The sequence below is a fragment of the Ursus arctos genome, unplaced genomic scaffold (genome assembly GCF_023065955.2).
Source record: "Ursus arctos isolate Adak ecotype North America unplaced genomic scaffold, UrsArc2.0 scaffold_3, whole genome shotgun sequence".
NCBI lineage: Eukaryota > Metazoa > Chordata > Mammalia > Carnivora > Ursidae > Ursus > Ursus arctos.
In genome coordinates, this window is record NW_026622985.1 from 22,405,196 (window position 1) to 22,429,947 (window position 24,752).

The window sequence follows — 24,752 nt, forward strand, 5'->3', positions numbered from 1 at the left end:
ACCAAATGGCCGACTCAGCTGTTAGTTTAGTAACTATAAGGTTTAATGAGGAATAACATGGAGGACAGTCACAATAAACCAAAGTCATGTGCGTGCCAAAATTGTGAGGTAATAGATAATAGGAGATTATCAGTCGGCCATCTGATAGTGGGGAAGAAAAAAGAAGACATTTGTAGTGGAGCAGTTAAAAAAAAAAGTTTCACAAATCCTTGTTGCTAAAGACTATGAACTTTCCTTGAATACAGAACTATTCTCAAGCTCTAATGGCAATGAGGCTCATTCCTAATTACATTCCCAGTTCTTAGAATTCCATGAAATAGAATATTCTCTCTTGCAGTCACTTCTTCTGCATACTCTACTGCTTTGCCAAAATAACTTACATGAAATAAAATTATCTGCCATGTTACCTGGCCTAGAGAAGTCCCTTTTTCTAGGTCTTTATTAAGGGTTTGTCTAGAACAACTATGTTTATAAGTTGATGGAAATAGCTTTTAACTGGTTTTAAAATATAAAATTGCTGTTTTCTGTTAAGTGATAGTTCCAAATCTCTAAGAATGTGTTTTACCCATTTCCATCTTTTTTCATGGACTTGAACCTATGTCTATTAATTCATTCATCCATTTAAACAGTATTTATTGATGACTTATTCGGTCCCAGGCTAGAAATATAGTAGTAGTAAAAAGTAGTGTATAGTAGTAAAAAGACAAACAAGGTTTCTGCAGCTCAAGAATTTGCACTGTAATCAAATGGAAAAGATTTTTAGAAGGTGTTCTTGATTTGAACATCAGCATGAGCTATAAAATATCATGCTAGAAAAGTGAAGTGGATGATCTCATGAAATTACATTTTTAATATCCTTATAATTATATAGTTTCTCTTTTACCATAGGAAAAGGAAAGAGATATTTATTCTATAGTAAAGTAAAAATTCACGAACCTTATTAAGGTATTAGTGAGTTTAAAAGTTTTATGCATGCTAAGGAAATATTGATATTGTATAATATTGACATATGACCTATCAAATTCATTTTTTTTAGGAGTAGTCATATGGACCCTGGAACATGAGTTATGAACTCTGATTTCTGTCACTAGCCAGCAGTGTGACTTTGGAGAAATCTAGTTCTATCAATTTGGGTTTCTTTATTGTAAAATGGGAGTTGGAGTAAATGAATATATGATGCCTTCCAGATCTGATACTCTAAATATATCAAAAACAAAATCTCTTTCCTTTGCTGTATTTCTTATTTCTTATATTTTTCTGTTTCTTGTGGGACTGCCGTACTTCCTCCTCCAAAAGCCCCAGTGAAAGACTATAATTTATGACCTATCATCTCTTTCACAGGTCCTAGTTCTGATATCCTTAGAGTTATCATCCCTAGAAGGTACAAACAGTTTTAGTCTTTTTGTGAAAATTCTGTGTTTACTCAAAAATAACTTTTCACAAGGGCGCCTGTGTGGCTCAGTGGTAAGCATCTGCCTTCGACTCAGGTCATGATCCCAGGGTCCTGGGATTGAGCCCCATGTCAGGCTCTCTACTCAGCAGAGAGCCTGCTTCTCCCTTTCTCTATGCCTGCCGTCCCCCCTGCTTGTGCTCTTCTCTTTGTCAAATAAATCAATAAATAAAATCTTAAAAAAAAACTTTTCACAGAATTAAATAAATGCCATAACATCCAACTATGAATCCAGTTCTTATTTAAAGAAATTGGTTTGATTACGGAGCAGGCCAGTAGGTTGAATATACAGGAAAGAGCTCATGCTGTAGTGCAAGTTCCACAGACATCAGGCTGAAAACCCAGAAAAGAGCTGGTGTTGCATTGCAAGTCCAAAGGCTGTCAGCTGAAGAATTCCTTCTTGCACCTGGGAGGTCAGTCTTTTGCTCTATTCAGGCCATCATCTGATTGAATGAGGCCCACCCACATTTTAAAGGCAATCTGCTTTACTCGAAGTCTGCTGATTTAAATGTTAATCTCATCCCAAGACACCCTCATAGAAATATCCAGAATAATGCTTGACCACAGATCTGGGCACTGGGCCCAGCCAAATCTACAAAAACCAAGCAAACAAATAAGCAAGAAAAAAAACGATCTAGCTATAAACCAATGTAGTTCACTCATTATATTATTTAATTCATGCTTTTGTCCCTCAGAATTTGATGCCATTGCTAGAAGTTAACAAACGGCAGAACCAGAAATCTACTCCAGGCCCATCAGTTTGTTGGTCTCCATTGTGAGGATTATTAACCCTCACAATATACTGTTTCACTATTTACTCAAATTTCCACTTTCATAATGATAATCACCATTTATTTTTTAATTGAATTAGTAATAATTTTGTCAAACCATACCCACCAAAAATTTACATCAAGCCTGTTCTTCTATTTGAGAAAAAAACAATATCAGACTTGAACCAACCCAGCACCCTTAATATCTCTAATACTCTTAATAATCAACACAGCTGCTGTCCAGTATGTTAGCCCCTAGGTTGTAAGTACCAAGGTCTTATAAATCTGCTTATCTCTGCTTTCAACCTGTTGCAGTTCTACTTGCTCTCTGTTGTTACCCCGGCTTCAGTTCCATAGCCTGATACTGATTTTTATCTCTCTTCAGTTCCTTTTCACTGACAGTTTATTTAGACTAACTCTTTTCTTTTTGACCCTTTACTTCTGAATGTTGCCTTTATGATATTATTTAATTAACTGCACCATGAACACGGGCCAGCTGTGCTTTATTTTCAGGTCTCATCTCCAGAAACACTAGTTCAAACCCATTAGGCATCAACAACATGACTCAGAAGGAAAGGATATTGAAGGATCACCAAAGCCTTTAATTCACCTCATCAGTACCTAATTAGGTAATATAGAAATAGGTACTTTTAAAAAAAGATTTTATTTATTTATTTGAGAGAGATCACAAAGGGAGAGAGAGAAGCAGGCTCCCCACTGAGCAGAGAGCTGAACAGGCGAGGCTCCATCCCAGGACCCTGATCATGACCTGAGCCGATGGCAGGCACTTAACTGACTGAGCCACCCAGGTGCCCCTAGAATTGGTACTTTTTAAGACACTATCATACTGAGACTAGTTATATAAGCCTGTGAATAATTTTTAAAGTAATATGCATGTCTTTTGTCTTAAGTGTATCCAGTGCTTTAGTATTTAAGCATTACTGGGTAGATTTTATCATTGGAAAATTTAAAAAAAAAATTCAAAGTATAAATGTTAAATAACACAAGACAAGCAAGAAAGAAAAGGAATAGAAATAGGAAAAATATATACAAATTGTGATTTAATTTCCTTACTGCTTTTGGAATAGGGCGCAATTTTATTTACTGGACACTGTACTATTCTAGGTTTAATCCTACACTAGTGTTTAAAGTTAAAATATATGTGTTCATATTATTCAAACACACAATTTATTCAAACTAATACAATGATGAAAGGTGGTTGGAGAATAAAATGTTAGAGAAGCAATACGAAAGATCTAAAAATGCATTTTTTAAAACTTACTTTAGGGGCTTCTGGGTGACTCGGTCAGTTAAGTGTCTGACTCTTGGGTTCAGCTCGGGTCATGATATCAGAGTCATGAGAAGGAGCACCGAGTTGGGCTCCACGCTGGGCATGGAACCTGCTTAAGATTCTCTCTCTCCCCCTCTGCCTGCACCCCCCCCACATGTGTGCTCTCTCAAAAAAAATAAAAATAAAAACTGACTTTATAAAAGGATTTATAAAAAATAAATAAAATAGGATTTATAATATCTCTTAAGTGTATAAAGTAATGTTAAAGAAATAATTGAATATCTCAGCTGAGTTCTAAATCATCATTGAACACGAAAACACATGTAAGCTATGCCTAGTATTATTTCAAATTTATATATGAGTGAAGGATGTAAAACTCTGAAAGAATTCCCAAAGTTTTATGCTCAAGTAAGCAAACACACAGTACTGAGACTTAACCCTTGACCATGAGATAGAAGTGTGAGAGTTCCCCATTATGGTACAGATAAGGAGATGGAGAGAATACCTTCAGGTAGGCTACTCGAGAAAGGCTAGATGGAGAATTATTACTATAGTCAACAACAAAATTTTGTAGATACTGAAAGTATTCTAGGTAAATGAAAAAAAATTTTTATGATGTAGCAGAGAAGAATTCAATTAAACTTGGACTTTTCACAGTAATTTGTAGCCTCATCATTACTAAAAGAAGGCAGTTGCCCCACACATCTCAGTTCACTGATGACTATCTGGCCCCGAAGTCCAGGGCACCAACGTCTCCTAACTTCATGACTTTGTACCCACATTTCAGACCGTTTCTCCTCCTTTGAGTGTCTCTGACTTTATGTGTTGAGCCTTCGTTTTTGTGGCTTATTTTTCCTGGATAATTTCAACTGCTGCTGTGACTGATATTTCCATCTCAAAAGAGAAATGTACAGCATTCTTCAGAGCTCCATTCTTGCACAGCTCCACTGGGTGTTTCATTGCTAATGCAAGTGTAAAGTCTAAGAGGATACTTATTGTTCCCTCCAAACCACATCACATTTCAGAATTCATATTTATTTTCAAATTAGCATTATGCCTTCAATCCTACAAACAGCAAAACAAATGGATTCATCTTTCAGTGGCCCTCCCAAATGCATACAAATCTCCTAATGTACTAATTCTTTTTCTTTTTTCTTTTTTGGATTTTTAAAAATTTTAATTGAAGTATAATTGACATATAACTATGACTTCTTCCATTGTAACATTTCTAACATTCTGTAATCTTTCTTGCTATCACTAACCTTCTTTCCTTTGCATCAGGATTCCAGCATTAGACTTCAAATTAGCTTCTTTATTTCCAGGCTCTGCAGCTGTCTGTTCGATATTGTTATTCAATGAGTGGTCTGGGAATTGGCAGTATTGTCACCTTCTGGAAACTTATTAGAAAGGTGAAATCTCAAGCTGTACTTGAGAACTTCTGAATCAGAATTTGTGTTTTTAGCAGGATCCCCAAGTGATTGTAGTGCTCATTAAAGTTTGAGAAGCTCTGTTGAGTATAACCATGTTATTTCTCTACTCACAAGGCCTTCAAAAAATGATTGAATGATAGCATTAATTAAATTTTGAAAGTATTGGGGTGCCTGGGTAGCTCAGTCAGTGAAGCGTCTGCCTTCGGCTCAGGTCATGATCCCGGCGTTCTGGGATCCAGCCCCACCTCCAGCTCTCGGCTCAGCAGGGAGTCTGCCTCTCCCTCACCATCTGCCTTTTCTCTCTCTCTCATTCTTCCTCACTCTCAAATAAATAAATAAAATCTTTAAAGTAAAATAAATTTGAAAGTATTACATTCTCCCCCTCAAAATATAATTCTCAGTAATCACCTATACACACGCTGTACTTTTTTTTGCCATCCATTGAACCATTGTATACATTCCAGTGTGTGGTTTACTTGCTAAAAATGACCCCTAGTCACTTGTTTACACAAACCTAATCCATACTGAAGGAGTTAAAATCCAACTTTTAAAAACATATTTTTATAGTTCCTATTACATAAATAATAGTAATACAAATAATTTTATTAATAGTATCTACAAAAATGTATTTTGCATTATTTATGTTTTCTTTAAATTTATAGCCCATATTTCCAATTACATGGCAAGCCTTTTATTAGCTTGTGTCCTAACATCTAGAAGAGATTCTTACACACCCATTGGGATCAGATGATTTCTAAAAATAGGTCTTTCTAGCTATGCATAGAAATAAATTAGAGTTATTTTTAATTTATAACACTATTTGTACAACAGAATTGTACAAAATTCTGTAAGATGATAGTCAAAAATTTGTTTAAACAGAACTCCCTGCTGTTTGCTGTCTCTATATGAGAAAAAAAAATTAACTTAGTGTAAATGTCAACACATTTAAATGGGCAAGAACCTAATTATATGATTATACATAGCATTAACTTTCACTACCTATATTTAAAATAATGCTGTAGGATAAAATGGTATTTGGTATATTGTAAGATTTAATAGGAAAGTAAAACCCTTAATAAATCTACAGAGAAATATATCTACATAAGCAGCTAAGATGTTTAGTAGAAATTAAGCTTTATAACTAATGCTTCTTGTTAATTAACATATATTATTAGCCATAATGGTTTAACAATTTGTATTAGTCACAATAAATTACATAATTACTACTTGAAACAAAGGACTTTTATGAATAAAAAACAAAATTCACCCTCATTTTTAATATCAAAAGGAAACAGCAAAAATTAATATACTTCTTTCTCACAAAAGGATTCTTCATTGTAATGGTCCTTAACAGTTTTTTGTTTCAAATAGTTATGTAGTCAAATATTATAAAACAAAAAATCTATAGTTTTTTCCTAGTTATTTTCATAGTAGTTATATATGCAAAGTGTCTTTCTGATACTTTTTTATGTTTTATGCTCTCCCATTTTAAATATTAAATCCAATTATTAAAGAATAATAAGAACTATACAAAGTAATAAATAGTTGTATATCTCTTGTAGTTTATAAAGCCTTTGCTTTGAAGTGTTCAAGTCCTAGAATTCTCTTTTGTCTTTAATGGAACCCAGTATTTCTTTTTTTACAAGTTCTATTTTAAGCATCTTATTTCCCTTTTTTGTTATGCTATCTTAGGATGGTGACGTGCCTTTCACACTAATTGACCTGTTGTTCTTTTTTTTTTTAGATTTTATTTATTTATTTTAGAGAGAGAGGTTGAGAGAGGAATCACAAGGGGGGGGGGGAGAAAAAAGCGGACTCCCTGCTGAGCAGGGAACCTGATACAGGACTCAATCCCAGGACTCTGGGATCATGACCTGAGCTGAAGGCAGACGCTTCACGGACTGAGCCACCCAGGTGCCCTTACCTGTTGTTCTTAAGAGGTAAATTTGTCAAGATATCCAGAAGAGTATAGCTGCAGTTCTAGATCAGAAATATGGCTAGTGATGAGCCGTCTAGTGGTGCACCGTCTAGTTGATCATGCAATGCAACTTAAGACTAAGTTAGACCTATCAATCCTGTACCTGGTCCTGGAATTTAGGTCATGAGTATGCATCGGATAAAACTGTAACAATCTTCCTGAGCTTTTTTTACCTTCTTAAGGATCACTATCTGTGAAATCTGAGAATGTCCTTTAATTCCTAGTCATTGGGAAATGATGAGGCTGACGTTAGGTTGACTATTGCATGCCCAAGACATGATAAAGGAACTTTCTCTTAGAGAAGGGAAAACACAAACACATAGAACAAAACCATAGGATAACATGATGCATTATATTTTAGGTTAAGATTCATACTAGTAAGCATTAAGTAAAGAAACATCACTTCTCTTGGGTGACAAGCAAGGTTTAATAGAAGAGTTGACATTTGACCTAAATTTTTAATAAAGAATTCAGATGAGTATGGAATTAAAGCCATCCAAAAAAAAAAAAAGGAAGAGAAAACAATAAAATAGAGGAATGTCAAAAGAAGAAACAGTATCAGATATATACACATTTGTAGAATGGAGAATAATCATTGACTAATACATAGACCACACAAGGCTTAGAGGAGGCAATAATTCTGAGACATAGCTTCAAGTGAGTGTGAACCTTATAGCATAGATCATGAAGAGACCAAAAATAATTTCTAAATTATTTTTAACAATAATGTTAATGGTTTACTTTTTTCCCTTTGAATTTGATAATAAAATACATTTGAATCAGAGCATCAAAAATACATGAATTCAAGCCAGAAAGGATTTTATAAACTCTTTTGCCAAAATATTCACTTACAGTTGGGTAAATTGAGTTCCAAAGACCTTGAATAACTTCTACAAGGTCAAAGAGCTATTTCTATTTGTTTTAACTAGAAATCACACATAGTTCTTTTAGTTATTTTGGTTGTGTCAATAATTCTAAGACTAGAATGCAATCAACCTCTATTGAGAAGAGAGTAGAATTTTTGATTTGGATGATCGGTTTGTTTGAAGAGATTGATTTGAACTATTATGACTTTTCTCCTTTATATAATTATATTTCATTTAAAGTTAGTTTTAGGCAAAATTGCCATGAATTTTTAAAAAGTATAAACATCATCATTTCCTTGTTTTTTAAAGGTCTTCTCATATACTATGATCATGCAATATAATATTTAGCCTTTCTATCCCTTTTTTCTTGTTGTTCAAAACATTTCTGAAAACAAAATGAACTCTTTGTTCTTTACTGGACATAACCAAACATAGTCCTAAAAGGAAGGGAAGGCCTCCCTCAAATCTGTCAGAGTTTTAGGTGAGATAAATTTGGATGTAAATGACTCACTTCCTAAGGATTTAGATCTTTTTGTTTTTTCCGATTTGGTGGAGATACAAAGGTAAAAAGAGGAAAAAATTAAAGAAAGATAAGAGTAGCACTTTGGTTTCTGTCAACCTCAGAGATGCACTGTCAAGCTCTCATGGCTTAGACTTCTTCCTGGATCTCTTGCACGTAGGATATGATTTTCTGTAGTACTTACATTTCTCCTACCAACATATGTAATTTCTTCTTTAATATATAACCTTATTTAACTTCTATTTATTCTGTATATTCTCAGCAAAATCAAGTACAACTCAGGACAAAAAGTGTGGTGCTACCTACCTCTGGGAAGGAGGAGAAGTGAGCTACTCCATCTGGCCTGGACCATACAGAGGAATATAGGGTTTCAAATTTCCCAGGCCTATCCACTCCAGTATTCTCATTGCAGTTATCAGGGTCCCATGCCTTCCCTACTAGGACCATGGCTTTAACATAAGAGGAGGAGTCACAGCTGAAACTTGAAGTTTTGAAGTTTTCTCAGACTTACAATTTTCTACTCAGTCTGTTTCCAAACTCTTGGAAATAAAGGCCTTTTGGTTTTCATAGTATAATATGACATTGACTTTCTTGAACCTCTCCTTTTTATTTAAGGCTTTTAGAGCAACTTACAGTGTTCTTTATTTAGACAGGTGGCCATGGTTATTTTAAATCTACATTTGATAATTTCCTTATCTGAGGTGTACGAGTTTCATGTTGCTTCCTCTTCATTTTTTTGGTTCTTTCTCATGCATCCTTCTTTCTTTAATTATCTAGTGATTTTTGACTGATTGAGTTGGTGCCCAAGACAGTTGGAGGTAACTTGAGGCCAAAATTAAGTATGCCTTTCCCAGAGAGAAATTGCATTTGCTTCTGCGTGGTGCCTGAGGGGAACTCACCATTGGAGATGACAGTAAATTAAGTTCATGGATTGAAGTTCTTTGAATGTCTCCAAAGTACTTAGCCGGGGTGAAAACCCATTAAACCATCGTTCAATGGCCATAATGTCTCCAAAATATTTTTTGTTTCCTTTTACTTCTCCAGCATTGCTCAGCCCAAACAGACATTCCTATTGTCTTCTGGGGTGAGGGTACTAGTCATGTCTAGGTCTGGTTTGGTCTTTTCCTGAGGTTGTAGCCCTTGTGTCCCAGCTTAATGTGGGGGAGGTTCTCTTTAAGACCCTCCACATTGGTCAGCACGTGAGTTTTCACTTCTCTCAGTATAGCAGATGAACTTAAAGTTGAGTGTTATAAATTGTTTGATCCCCTAAAAGTTTTGGGTGCTCCGGTATTGCTCTTTCATCAGTTAAAAACTTTCAAACAAAAATTGACTTGAGAGCTCACCACTGTATTTTAAATTCTACAGGTTAGTTGATAATGGTTTCAAAATATTTACCCATCATTTTTAGAGAATGAGTTAGTGTGGATAGTTCTTTAGAAACAGGGAAGTACATTAGAGTAAAGAATATTTTAAAATATCAAGCATGAACATGATATTGGGAGCCTAGTTTAGGTTAATAATCACTATAGAGTTCTTTTTCCCCATGTATGACTTTTCTGTTCTCATGTAGAATGATAGGTGTAAAATCATAGAGAAGGAAGATAATTTTTTTTTAAGACTAGGATTTTGCCAGAACATGTGTATTTACAACAAATAATGAAATAGGGTTTAGGTGATTTCCAAGAGAATGATTACAATGATAGTTCATGGAATCATGACCTTAATCTCTAAGTCAACAGGGGGTAAACTAAAGACAGGGCAAAGTGAAAAAGAGGAAAAAGGCTAGTAAAGTGAAGGCTCTGGGGATATTCACAGCCACTCAATTAATAAAGTTGAATAAGAAAGCGAGAACTAGGAATGCGTGGGTGGCTCAGTTGGTTAAGCATCTGCCTTTGGCTCAGGTCATGATCCCAGGGTCCCAGGATTGAGTCCCGAGTCAGGCTCTCTTCTCAGTGGGGAGTCTGCTTCTCCTTCTCCCTCTGTCTGCCTCTCTGCCTACTTGTGCTCTCTCTCTCTGTCAAATAAATAAATAAAATCTTTAAAAAAAAAGAAAAAGAAAAAAGAAAGCGAGAACTATAGCCAATATCTCTGATGAACATGGATGAGAACCATATGATCCTCTCAATAGAAGCAGAAAAAGCATTCGACAAAGTACAGCATCCATTCTTGATTAAAAACTGTCAACGAAGTAGGGATAGAGGAAACATACCTCAGCATCATAAAAACCTTATATGAAAGACCCACAGCTAACATCATCCTCAATGGGGAAAAAAATGAGACTTTTCCTCTACAGTCAGGAACAAGACAAGGATGTCCACTTTCACCATTGTTGTTTAACATAGTACTGGAAGTCCTAGCCTCAGCAGTCAGACAACAAAAAGAAATAAAGGCATTCAAATTGACAAGGAAGAAGTATAACTTTCACTGTTTGAGAGGACATGATAATCTGTGTAGAAAACCCAAAAGACTCCACCAAAAAATTGCTAGAACTGATACAGTAATTCAATAAAATTTCAGGATAAAAAAGCAATGTACAGAAATCTGTTGTATTTCTATACACCAATAATGAAGCAGCAGAATGAGAAATCAAGGAATCAATCCCATTTACAATTGCACAAAAGGCATAGGATTCCTAGGAATAAACCTAACCAAAGTCCTACCACATGACCTAGATGTTTATATAAGTGAAATAAAAAAATTATATTTATAGGAAAACATGGATATTTATAGAAGTTTTATTCATAATCACCAAAACCTGCAAATAACTGAAATGTCTCTCATTAAGTAATGAATAAACAACTGTGGCACATTTGTATTACTCAATAATGATTTTTTTAAAAAAGGACAAATTGCTGAAATATTTACCAGCATAGATGAATCCCAAACGCGTTATAATTCTTAGTGAAAATAGCCAAACTCAAAATGCTACACACTGCATGATTCCATTTACATGACATTCTGGAAAAGGCAAAATTGAAGGAAAAGGGAATAGATCTATAACTGGCAAATGTTTACAGGTGAAGGGAGGATTTGCCTTCAAAAGAGTGGCATGAGGGTGTTTTGTTGTGTTTTGCATTTGCAGTAAGGAGTGGCGGAACTCTTTTGTGTCTTGTATATGGAGGAGATTACATAAGTACATGCATTTGCCAAAATTCACTCTAAAAAGAACAAATATTATTGTTTAAAAAATTTAAAGTAAATGAAAAGATTTTAAATTGCCACTATTCATGTAATAAATAAATAAATAATCAAACCCCATATGTTGGTTTCCTAGGGCTGCCATAAAAAATTACCACAAATTTGGTGGTTTAAAACGACAGAAATTTATTCTCTCACAATTCTGGAGGACAGAAGTGCATAGTCAAGGTGTTGCTCCTTTCTGGAGGCTTCCATGAGTGTGTCTAAGTGTCTGGTGACTCTCAGCAATCTCTGGCATTTCTTGGCTTGTGGGTGCATCACTACGTTCTCTACTTCCTTCTTCACATGGCCTTCCTCTCTGCATTCCTTTTTGTCTCCTCCTTTTCTGTCACTTATAAGGACAGCTGTCCTTGGATTTAGGGCCCACCCTAATACAGGATTATCTCATCTAAAAAACCCTTACCTTAATTAAAACTGCAAAAATCCTTATTCGAATAAGGTCACATTCTGAGGTTCTAAGTGGACATAGCCTTTGGAGGGCAGCTACTCAATCCACGACAAGGTATTATGGCAATCTTTAATAAATGCAGATATACAGATATTGATAAGAATACTAACTTGCGAATTCTTTCTTTCACTTGTATTCTCATTCTGAAAATATTATGCCTCAGATATTTATTAATATAACAGATCAAAACTACTAATGGGTGATTTCTAACAACAAAAATTAAAATGATCTTTTTCCTACAATCAAACGAGTATAGATTTCTTTGGTAGTATTTTTTCATGAATAAGCTGAATAGTCTTATAAAATACAAATATAAATCATATGAATGATTTATTTTCATGAGAGATACAAAGTTCATTCAAGTTAATGTGAGAAAAAAAAAAATCATTCATTGACTCAATCAGCCAGTGCATTAAATACTATCTTTAAAGGATTTTGAATGTTGGGATTCCTGGATGGCTCAGCTGGTTAAGCATCTGCTTTCAGCTCAGGTCATGATCCCAGAGTCCTGGGATCAAGTTCTACATGGGGCTCCTTGCTCAGTGGGGAATGTGCTTCTCCCTCTGCCTGCAGCTCCCCCTGCTTGTGTGTGCTCTTTTCTCTCTCTGACAAATAAAATCTTTAAAAAAAAAAAAAGCATTTTGAAAATGTGAAAATAAACACACTTTATTAGACCAATGTAGCTGGCATGAACTAGATTGTAACATCAAGAATTCGTGTTAAATTATGTCCAGTAAAATAAGAAACCCATAAGAAGAAGCATGAAGAGAAAATAATATGTAGTCTTTTAACTTGTTTAAGGTTCACTGCAACATTCATTTCGATAGGGACCACTGCTCCTACCATTCCCCACCTCATTTGATCAAATCCAAACTCTGCTCTATGTCAGTTCCTTTCTGTGAGGATTCTAGGAAGAAGGAGAATCATCCAATTTTCTGATAAGATTTCCAAGAGAGGGAAGTAGAAGAAGTGTCAAGGAAGAGGGATAATTAAGCTAGCCTAATGTAAAGTGAGAAATGATTGAGGCGCCTGGGTGGCTCAGCTGTTTAAGTGGTTGCCTTTGGCTTAGGTCATGATCCTGAGGTCCTGGAATTGAGCCCCACGTCGCCCTGGGAGAGGGGGGGTTCTTGCTATTCCCTCTACCCCTCTCCCTTGCTCATGTTCTCTCTCTCTCAAATAAATAAATGAAATCTTAAAAAAAAATAAAGTGAGAAGTGAATAAAAGATTACATCTATTTACATTGGACAAAGGATGCAGTGGTGGCAAGGGTGCAAAGGTTACTACTGTTTTTCTTTATGATGTCTGCTGTACTATATGAATGTATTACATGCCATTATTTTGATTAAAATTCTTGTTATTCCTATGAAAAATCATACCAGCAAAATTATTTTTGAGATAAGATTTCTGTCACATGATATACTGAAAAATTGAAAGGTATCTAAAACTGAGAACAGTGGGATATATATTTTATTTTTTATGTTTTTATTACTCATCAAGAGAAATGCCAACTCATCGGTGTAATCACTATAATTAATGCACAATTCAAAACCTCCCAACTGTATCTCAATGTATATTATTATACATTGGTTTCAATCTTACTTAAATACTTGCCTTAAGAAGGGAATGAGTGAAGGAATACTCTGTCCAATTTTCATATGTTTTCCAATTTCATAGAAGTTTTCCTTACTTAATATTACCATACAATATTCATGTGTTATTCTCTAAAAAGGAAAGAAAAAAATCTAAATTTTCCTCATTATAAATTGTGGTATAGAGAAAACCAAAATTTGAGGTTATGATCATTGTTGTACCACCTATATTTTTGTGTTCTTATTCCTTTACTTCTCTGCTGTATTTTTTTCTATATGTGTATAAGTGTGAAACATGAGAAGCTGATACATGAACACACACAAAACCCTATGATCCACTCATTTCTACCTTTGAAATGCCCTAAATTTAAAAAGAATTTCTTTATAGGCTATCTTTTTTTTCTGTTTAACTTTCAAATGATATCTTGAAATTTGCAGGACAAGAACTGGTCCCACACCATCCTCTCAAATGGATTAGCAGTATAATTCCTCACAGTTGTTTCACGTCCTTGGTGTACTAACATGATCTATTCTGTGGCAATACTTAATTGTGCAATGTTTGTTTTTCTTTCTTTTCTTTTCTCTATCTTTTTTTTTGGTAATATGTTAATGGATATTGTTTGTTTAAAAAATATATTTAAAAAATCTTTATTCACTATTTTTAATATATACCATGGTCATCATTTGTTCACTGGGAAACAAAATCAGAATATATTAAGGGAATTAAATTAGCATGCTCAATATTAATAGGTCTCCAAATATTTGCTTGTTATAGCATACTAGACTTGTGGGGAAAAGTTTTCCTACTGATGGTTTATTATTCAGGAGAATGTAAGGGAAAGCCTGTTTGTATTAGCACCTTTTCCCAAACACTAGCCTCAAGATATTAGAATAAAATAGCGATGTGTGAGTTTAAATGTTGAAAACTATGCTGGTTTGCTGGTAAAGAAATATGTTTAACAAAATATCTCCCCTTTGAATTAGTATTATTTTTCCCCCAGGAAACCAGCTGGAGAGTAAAGCAATACTCTTCTACTTTTTTAACAAATTACAGAATTCATTTATGTCCTATGGGCAAAGGTAGACACAGTATTCACAGCTCAAAATCTTACTCAAGAAATGCCCATCAAGCACTCTAATGATGTCTTGTTTATCTTGATGGTTTATTGTTTTCCTCCCACACATCTGAAATATTTTACCCTTTAGCTCATTTTGGCAGTTTCTAAGCACATTCCCATTCTCGGAGACGTGGAGTTGCCTTGCCTTCTGCAGAGCTAGCTGTCAAAGGCAGTGTCTGGCCTGTGGCCAGTTGCTCCTTTCTGGCGTAGACCCTGCATCTCTGATTAGACTAGTGAGCATTGAGCACAGCAAACCCAACAGCAAATTCAACTGCAAAGGTATCATTCAGGTGAATGCTATTCTACGTAAGGAAATATACACTTTCTACTTTACTTTTGTAAATATATGTTTTGAAAGAAAATGTATACTATGTGCTTCAAAACACACAACCTTGGCTACAATGCAAAGGATATACATGAAAATATAAACCTTCAAATTGAAGGTTCATAGCAATAAATAATGAGTGAAAATTATAAGGAAATCATTTTGATTTTTAAAGAGATAGACAACTATAGAAATATTGCCTGCAGTTTATGAGCTTAGTAAGCTTGAAAAGTAAGACATTTAATTAAAATAAATTCTGTGCTTATCTCACAATATCTCAGTCCCTCTATTTTTCTGGCTGTGGAGCTCTGATAAGCTGTGATGATCAAAATCCTTTGCAAAGCTAAAAACCATTTCTAGGTATTAGAAATATTTTTTACAAATTATTATTGGATATAATGTAATAGAAAAAAAATACTTTTTATTTTTATTCTAAAGTACTGTAAATAAATTGAGTCTACAACCTTAATAGAGAGTGATAAAATAGGATAATTGGTAACATTTGAAATAATAACTAGTTCAGAAGATTTCAAAACAGAAAACTTCATTATGTTCTGTCATAAAACTTCCTTTCAGACTACTGTCACAAATGAAATGCACTGTAAGTCCAATATACAACTATATTTCTTTCATTACTATGCAATATAAATATGAATTGGAAAACATAACTATATGCTTGATATATTACAGTTATAATGCCATGTTTCATGAACAAAGATTAAACAGTAAATTTAATGACTAGTACATTTCTTACACATAAAACTAAAAGTTCAATACTACCCAACTTTTCCAAAGAATACATAAAATGTTACAGATAACTTTTAAATTTTTGAAGGCTAGTCGTTGAAGGATGTTTTATTACCATAAGTGTTTAAAATGGCTTTTCTCTCATTAAGTAAAGATTGAGTAGAAATCTGGATTTATCACCTAAATGACTCAACTATCTGAAGTTAGAATTTCATCCAAGCACTAAATCTCAAAAAAATAATCTTGAGATAAATTAATAGCTATACCTATTTTAGTAATGAGGTAAAGGATAGAAATACAACGTAACATTTCATAGTTATAATATTTCAGATGGAAACCTATTTTATTGTATTGCATGCTAGTTAATTATGGAATTCTTGATCAGCTACTATTCTATGTGACTTCAGATAACATTTTTTTACCATTCTCACCAAATCTAATTCAAGATAAATTGCCTAAAGCACCCATCTGTCAGTATTACCAAAGAAATAGACCTTCACTGTTAAAAATATAAGTTACTAAAGACATTGTTTAGTTTTAAAACTGATAGAAGAAAAAAAGTCAATAGAGAGCATTAAGGAGTTTGTTTGATCTGTAACTTGTCCATATTTGATTTTCAAAATAAATTAAAATTTTAATTTCAGCTTCTAAATCAAAATTCTGAGCTTACGTCTTATGAGGACTTTTAGTTTCACAGCCATAGAATATAATTTATAACTAAAAGAAGTAGTCTTGTTGATACAGTTCTTAGGACTAGATATTCTTCTGATAAAAAAATAAAATTATTGTTTAAACAGAATCCATAGGCACAACTCTAAGTGAGGAGGAAATTCTGTTTGCACATGTTATCAGTGATGAGAAATTAGATTCTTGAGAGCCATGTGTTTAGACAGTCTGCCTCTCTCTTTTCCTGTCTCTATGTCATAATACAATTTATATTATGCCATCTGGAAGGGGTACGGGCAGCAACCAAAACAAAATCCAGTTCATAAAATTACAAGCTATATATCCAGTTGGGGAAAAAAATATTAACGTTACTTTAGGCTTAAGATTTTGTCTAACTCTGCTCTTTTGATTCATTGATGTAATTCTTTGTATTTTGGAATGCCCACTTTTTGGAAATCTTGTTTTTGATAAGTGTCTAATCTCTCAGATAATCTTTTTACACAGTAACATATGTTTTGGAATCTATCCAAGAGAGATATTACTGCCTTCTGAGAAAAGAATTAACTTATTCTTTCCTGAGGAATTCCTCTTCAAGTATGTAAAAAAAAAAGCTTCTAAAAAATGAATCATCTCAAAGATCACAACCATAAAATCTAGATGAACTTTTTGGAAATCTGGAAGTGATAGAAACCTGTGTGTATTTTGTTTTGTTTTGTTTTTTTGTTTGTTTGTTGTTTTTGAGAAGATGTAACACTTGGAAGATGGTTATGTCAGGGGATATTTCTCTCTTTTATAGCATTAGTTTGAGGCAGGCAACTGTTCCAGTGTGGCATAGGAAAGTTAAAACTAAAGTAGAAGTTTACCTACATTCTTTCTGGCTTGAAGAACCAAAAGTTAGAATTAGGACAATCATTCTCCTAGAAGGTGATGAGGGAATCCTAGAGGGGAGACAGCACAAAAGGAATCCCTTAGTTCTCTATATAAACTCTGGCTAACCACTGAACCATGCAAGTATAGGGAAGGCTTAAAGCAGCTTGTGGTGAAGGGTAAAAAAAGAAACAGTTTGAGGTGCTGCAAAAAAAAATTCGCAATTTGATCATAAAGAAGGTAATTTTTAATTTACAGGACTGTAAAAGAATGTGGAGCCTCAACAACACAACTTTAACAATTTTCAGAATATAATCCAAAATTACTTAAATATGAAGAATCAATAAAATGTATTCATTCTTCTGAAAGGAAAATAAAATGAACAGATAAATGTGAAGATGTTCCTAAAATTAGGTTGTCAGACAAGGATTTTAATAAAGCTCTTATAATGATAATTAATGAGGCAAAGGAAAATACACATGAGACCAAAGGAAAAAATAGAAAATCTCAGCAGAGAAATATGGAATAGTAGATAGAAATAGAAAATTCTAAATAAAAATATTAAATAGAAAATGGAGGCTGTAGAAATTAGAAACAAATATTTGAAATAAAAAAAAATAGACTGGATAGGATCAATAGTAGAATGGAACTGACAGAAAAAGGACAAAAGAACTTTAAAATTGATCAATGGAAATTATTCAAGCTGAGGGCCAGAGAGAAAAATATATTAATAGAAAAAACAATCAGAGCCTCAGAAAACATTAGGTAATATCAGATGGTCTAACATGGGTGCAATTGGAGTCCCAGAAGTAGAGGAGAGAATGTTGTAGTAAAAATGTTTGAAGAAATTATGGCCAAATATTTTAAAATTTGGTGAAATTTATTAATCTACATATGCAAGATATGCAGCAAATTCAAAACAGACCAAATACAATGAATAAACTCTCTCTAGGCACATCATATCCAAACTGCAGAAATCCAAGAATATAAGGAAAATATTAAAAGAATCCAGAAAAATATGGCACACTATGATTCAAATGATTGTGGTCTTCTCATCACAAACTATGAAGGCAGAAGGCAGTGGAATAACATGATGAAAGTAATGAGGGAAAAAAAACCCAAAAAACAAAAAACAACTACCAACCCAGAGTTTCATATGTAGTGGCAATATCCTTCAAGAAAGAAAGCAAAATACAGGTATTTTCAGATAAAAATAAACTAAGAGACTGTCATATGAAGACATGCACTACAAGAAATGTTAAAGGAAACTCTAGGATAAAACTCTTAGGTAGCGGAGGGAAATTTAGGCAGTCAAGAGGTAATGCATACCCTAAAATGTGATAAATATATGGATATACTTTTTCATTATGTTTAAATATGTGACTGTTTCAAGCAAAAATTATGATACTTCCTTGAAGACTTTATAATGTATATTGACATAATAAATATGAAAATTCTACATAAAGGATATCAAGGGAGGTAAATGGGCCAATGATTATAGGATTTCTACACTTTACATGAACATGTATAATATCAATTCTAATTAGAATGTAAAAAGTTAAGGACACATAATATATCTTTAGAGAAACCATTACAAAATACAAAATCATATGTATAAAGCCGACATATGGAAACTACTCCAATAGTCAGAATAACTTATTGAAAGAAAAATGAACAGAGCAACACAAAAATAAGATGGACAAAAAGGAAACAAGTAGTAAAATTACAGAACAAAATCCAACTGTAGTATAATTATATTAAATATGAATTGACTAAATACTCCTTATATATGGCACATAACATCTGAAGAGATTAAAAAATAAACACTCAAATATATGCTATCCAAAAGAGACTCATTTTCAATGTACAAACATAGGTAAGTTGAAAGTAAAAGAGAGGGAAAAAGATATATAATTCTAAGATAAATATAACAGTAGATATAATAAAATCAGAAAAAAATGTTCCTCAAGACAAAAGGAACTACTGGAGATAAAGAGGGTTATTTTGTGATGATAAATACTTTTACTAATAAAAGAGAAGACAGAAATCACAAGATCATATCAACGGGTGCAAAAAAGAAATATTTGACAAAATTCAACATCTATTCTCAATGAAAATGTTCAGTAAAGTAGTAATAAAAAGAAACATTCTTAGTATGGTAGAAAGCATCTATAAAAACCTAAAAGTAATATTGAATGTTGTAGTAAAATATTTAATGCTTTCCATATGAGATTAGAAAGAAGGCATAGATACCTACTTCCACCACTCTGATTTGAGATTGAAATAGAGGATGTAACAATTGAAATAAAGCGTGAACAAGAAATAAAAGGCAATAGACTGGGAAAATAGAAATAAAGTTGTCTCTATTTGCTGATAGCACAATTGTTTCTGTAGAAAATCCTAAGAAATATACAAAAGAATAAATAGAATTAAGCAAATTTAGAAGGTCAGAGTATGCTAGATTAATATAAACAAAGCAATTGGATTTTATAAACTAGCCATCAATAAATGAAACATGATTTTTAAAATTCAGTTTACAATATTATCAAAATACCACATTGAGTTGTTACCTAAATATGTTTTTATGTAACGAATTAATAAAATATGTGCAAGAACTCTACACTGACTGCTATAAAACTGGAATGAGAGAATTAAATAAGACTTAAGTAAGTGAAGATATATATCATGTTCATGGATTGGAAGATGCAATATTGTTAAAGTTTTTTATATGTGTACATAAATACATATATATTTCTCATAGCAATACCAATCAAGTCCTAAAGGCATTTTAAAAACTGACAAGCTAATTTGAAAATTTATATGGAAATACAGATGACCTATATTGCCAAAGCAATTTTTTAAAAGAACAAAGTTGGAGGATCCATACTATATGATTTAAAGGCCCACTACAAAGCTCTAGTAATCAAGACAATGTTGTGTAGTTGAAAGAATAGGCATAGATCAAGTAAACAAAATGGGGAGTACAGAAATCGAATGACATATGATTATCTGATTTTTGACAAAGTTTTCAAGGCCATTGACTGGGGAGAAAAGACCTCCTTAACAAATAGTGCTGGAACAATTAGATGTATCTATGGAATAAAAAGGAAAAATCCTTACTCTATGCCAAATACCAAAGTCAACTTGATATGGTACATAGTCCTATACACAAAACTAAAAGCCATAGCAATACTAAACAAAACAGTAGATTACTTGCATGAACTTGAGGTAGGCAAGGATTTAGATAAAATATAAGAAACAAAAACAAAAATAATCAATTGGCTTTCATCAAAATTCCTTTTTTATTCCTCAAAAGATGCTATTAAAAAAATGAAAAAGCAAGCTGCAGGTGGGGAGAAAAAACACTGCAAGTGTCTGACAAAGGATTTATATGAAGAACATATAAGAATTCTAAAACCCAATAACAGAAGACAAAAACTGTACAACTTAAAAATTAAATCTAATTAAAAACTATTTAAAATAATCGAACACACACCTCACACAAAAATACATACACATGGCAGATAAACACATGAAAATATGTAAACATCATTAAATATCAGAGAAATTACAATTAAAATTAAAAAGTTACCACTGTGTGCCAGTTAGAAGAGCTAATAGTAAAGGCTGAAAATTTCATGTGTTTTGTGAAGATACGGAGCAATTGTAACTCTCATACACTGCTGTTGGGAATGTAAAATGGTATAATTACGTTGGGAAACTGGCACCTTCTTTAAACACAGACACACACACACACGCATAATATATACCTACCAAATAACCCAGCTATTTTACTGAAGTTACTTACTTGAGAGAATTGATAATATATATCCACACGAAGAATTTACATGGAAATATTCATAGCAGTTTTCTGCAAAATAACTAAAAACTTCAAATAACTCCAGAGTCCATCAGTGGATGCATGGATAAATAAAATGTGATTTATCTTTATAATTGAATAGTGCTCAACAATAAAAGTGAATGAGCTGCTGATAGACACAACAATATGTATGAATCTGTAAGTCATTGTGCTGAGAGAAGCCTGTTACAAAAGAGTTCATACAATTTGATTCCATTTATAAATATCTAGAAAATGCAAACTAATCTATTGTAACCAAAATCATCTGTGATTCCCTGGGGCAGGGTGCAAAGGGAGGAATGGACCCTAAAGGGGCTCATGGAATCTTTCCAGGGTGGTGCAAATGTGTATCTTGATTTAAACAGTGGTTTTACAGTGTATATCTCTATCACAATTACTTAAATTATGTATGTTAGGTGGGTACAATTTCTTATATGGAAATATACCTGAATAAGGCTGATAAAATTGTGAAACTTCTAAGTCAAGTTTGTTGATAAACAAAACGTAAAACCATCCAGTCAACAGAACTGTTGTTTATGCTGTATTTTAACTTCCCTTTTTAGAGTCTACTAATAACTATCATTAACAGTCCTATTACACAAAACTCATATATATATATATATATATATATATATATATATATATATATATATAATTTATATCACACACACACACATATATATAGAATTTATACATCACTTTCTGATGTCCAAAATATGATTACAGGAAAATCATATATATATATGTATATATATATATATATGTGTGTATATATAAATTACACATCACTTTCTGATGTCCAAAATTAGTAACATTTTTGGCTTTTTCCTCCTTTTATGGCATGTTAACTTTATTAAGTATAAAATCAATTAAAATATAAGACCAATTCCCCACAGAAGTCAGAAAATTAAGACTAAAACAGTTAAACCAAAAGTGGTATAATTTATATGTTTCTCATTGCACTAAAAGGTTGTTTTAAATTTCTGTAAATATATCTATCTTTGAGTACACAATGCTAACTGATATAATTTTTATGTTTAATGATTTTCAGGTATTTATTTTCATGTACTTCTATTGTATCTTAATCTCAATACATATTAAAATCTGAAAAAGGAACATCATCCTTAACTGCAGCACAGAAATATTAATGTTGTCAATCATAGAAACAAAGATGAATTATGCAAATCCAGCTTTAATCTTTTGTCTCCTTGTCCAAGAAACCATTTCTTAGGCTGTGCCTTAAAAATAAAAAACATGTTAGTGCCCTCTTCCCATTTCAAACCATGGGCTTTCATTGTTTATTGAAGGTTAGAATCATGTTTCCTTTACTTTGATATAGTGAATCTTTTAACTTCTTAGTAGAAAGAGGTTTTATAAAGTTGAATTTAAAAAGGAAAAACATATATGTAAATATGCTCTTGGGTTAGTTGACAGAGTAACGCACCCACAATCTACTGACCTGGGGTCAAACCCCGGTTCTGCTATTGCACTTCTGTGGAATGAAAACAATCCCTTTCTCCTAGTGTGGCTCTCATGAACACAGAACCTAAAAGATTTTATAGACTACGTGTTGCAGTGCAGAGAGCTTGATTTTTGAGCCAAATGTACGTAGAGTTAAAACTTGTTTTCTCCATGCAGTCTCAGCACAATTTAAGGCAAGGTGCTTTGTCTCTCTATTGGTTTTATTCACTAATAAAATGGGACTAATAGTACCTGTTCACAGTGTTGAGGTGAGATTTAGAGATGGTATAGTCTGATACCTAAGCACAGTGGTGAGAACATAGTAGATATAAATTTTTATAGCTATTATAAGCGGCGTGAGTTAAAATGGTGATAATTGGGAGAACCTCATTCATTTTTCCCAAATCAACCTTAAATGACCATGAAAACAGACAGAAAAGACAATTACAGATAGCACACAAAAAAATTAATAAAGAGCCATGTTTACAAGTGATGCAGATATTGCTCCAAAGAGAACTGTCCCCTCCGCCACTTCTACCACTGTCCATGAATACTGTCTGTAACTGCCATTTTCCCTCTTTCTCCCATGAATTAGCATTTCTATGAACAAATATTTGTATTTTTCACTACATCTCCAACCCCACTGTCACTATACAAAAGCTCAAGGAACAGAGAGAAATAGCCATAGTGCAAGGGACATTTGCTGAAAGACAGGTTGAATGAATTTCACTTAAAGTATTTACTCCACATTTTTGCTGGTCAATTTCTTAGATCTAAAGCTTTGGGAAGGAGTATGGATCTACAGTGTGACTGTCAGTGCAGCTGATAAGCAAAACCTCTACTCCAATTTCTGCAACCTAGGGTAAGTTCATCTGGTACAATTTGGCAGTATTTCTATAGAATTTTCTCCTTACCTCACTGCTTACTATTCTTCTAAAGAAAATGAGGTGGCCTTGGAAATTCTGAGGAAATGTGTATTTTTCCTTCCTTTAATAGGTAAGTATAATGTTTTATTTCTTGAGCTAGAGACTGGTTATACAGGTAGGCTCAGTTTGTTAAAATTTATTGAACTTTACATTTATGAAATAGGCAGAATTCTTTATGTACCTCAATTAAAAAGTTAAATGTATTAATAATAAGTAGGATAAGTAATGAAATAATATTTCTCTGCATTTCATGATGTAGAAGTTATATGAACTTCTCTGAGTAAGAAAAAGGGAAACAAATTGTGAAAATTAAGAATGATTACCCCTCCCCAAAAATATTTCACAGTTTCATGTAGAAAAGTTATTCTTACATAAAGGAGTTTGGAATATGGTCTATATACTGTATGCCCGCTTGAGGATTCTTGATTCACAGTAGCAATTAGGAAGCCCCGCTAAGATTTATCATAAATGTACCTGTTGAACTTCATTTAATACAGCCTTTACAAAATGTATGTGTTCTGTGGAACATTAATTCTTCTTCATATTAACATGTGATAAAGAAGAACAAAAAATTCTGTGGTCAAATAAGTTTGAATATTAATCAGTTAAATAAAATTTAATAGTTTTCTTTACTACAGTATTTCCTAAACTGAAATTTACTATCTTTTCCGAAAGATTTTATTTCAGTATATGAATGAACACAGTATTAACTCTTATAGAGACATATTATTTTCCCCACCCATCATCTAAAATGAACTGGAAAAAATCATATTACAAAGTGAAAGTTCAACTACTAAGGTAAGCTATACCATTGGGACCCATCTTTTCCCACACCTCCAGAGTTTCATTGCAGATACTGGTAGCCACTTTGAATTATGCAGCAGAATTTTTCAGAATGAAGGTTTCTTGGGAGACATTATTTTTATAGCATATGACCCTTTGCATGAAACAGCTCTAAAAATGGCATTTTCAGCATCTCTAGCATTCACTTATTCTCAAAGGAGAATCATACATCCAGTAGTTTCTGCTTTCTACAAATCCGTACAATAGCCATAGGGTCAGAAGAGAACATAGCAAAAATAAAAAAATATGCTTGGTGAACTCAGCCATTGTACAAAGAGCTGCGATAAAATAACCTAAAGTTAAGGACTAGTATCTGAAAAACTATAGAGATATTCCTAAAAGTAGCCTACCAAAGTAGACACCTGAAAATGACCCAAGTTTACGGGAACTAGCATAGAA

General features: G+C 33.1%; 1 long non-coding RNA gene across 1 annotated transcript in view; it reads left to right on the plus strand.

Annotated features, from left to right (window-relative positions):
- Positions 1 to 24,752, plus strand: part of LOC130541846 (uncharacterized) — a 296,885-nt gene that overhangs the window by 232,750 nt on the left and 39,383 nt on the right. Inside the window, exon 3 of the long non-coding RNA XR_008956463.1 lies at positions 23,356 to 23,446. This is a non-coding gene — a long non-coding RNA (uncharacterized LOC130541846). The remainder of the gene's footprint in view (positions 1 to 23,355; positions 23,447 to 24,752) is intronic.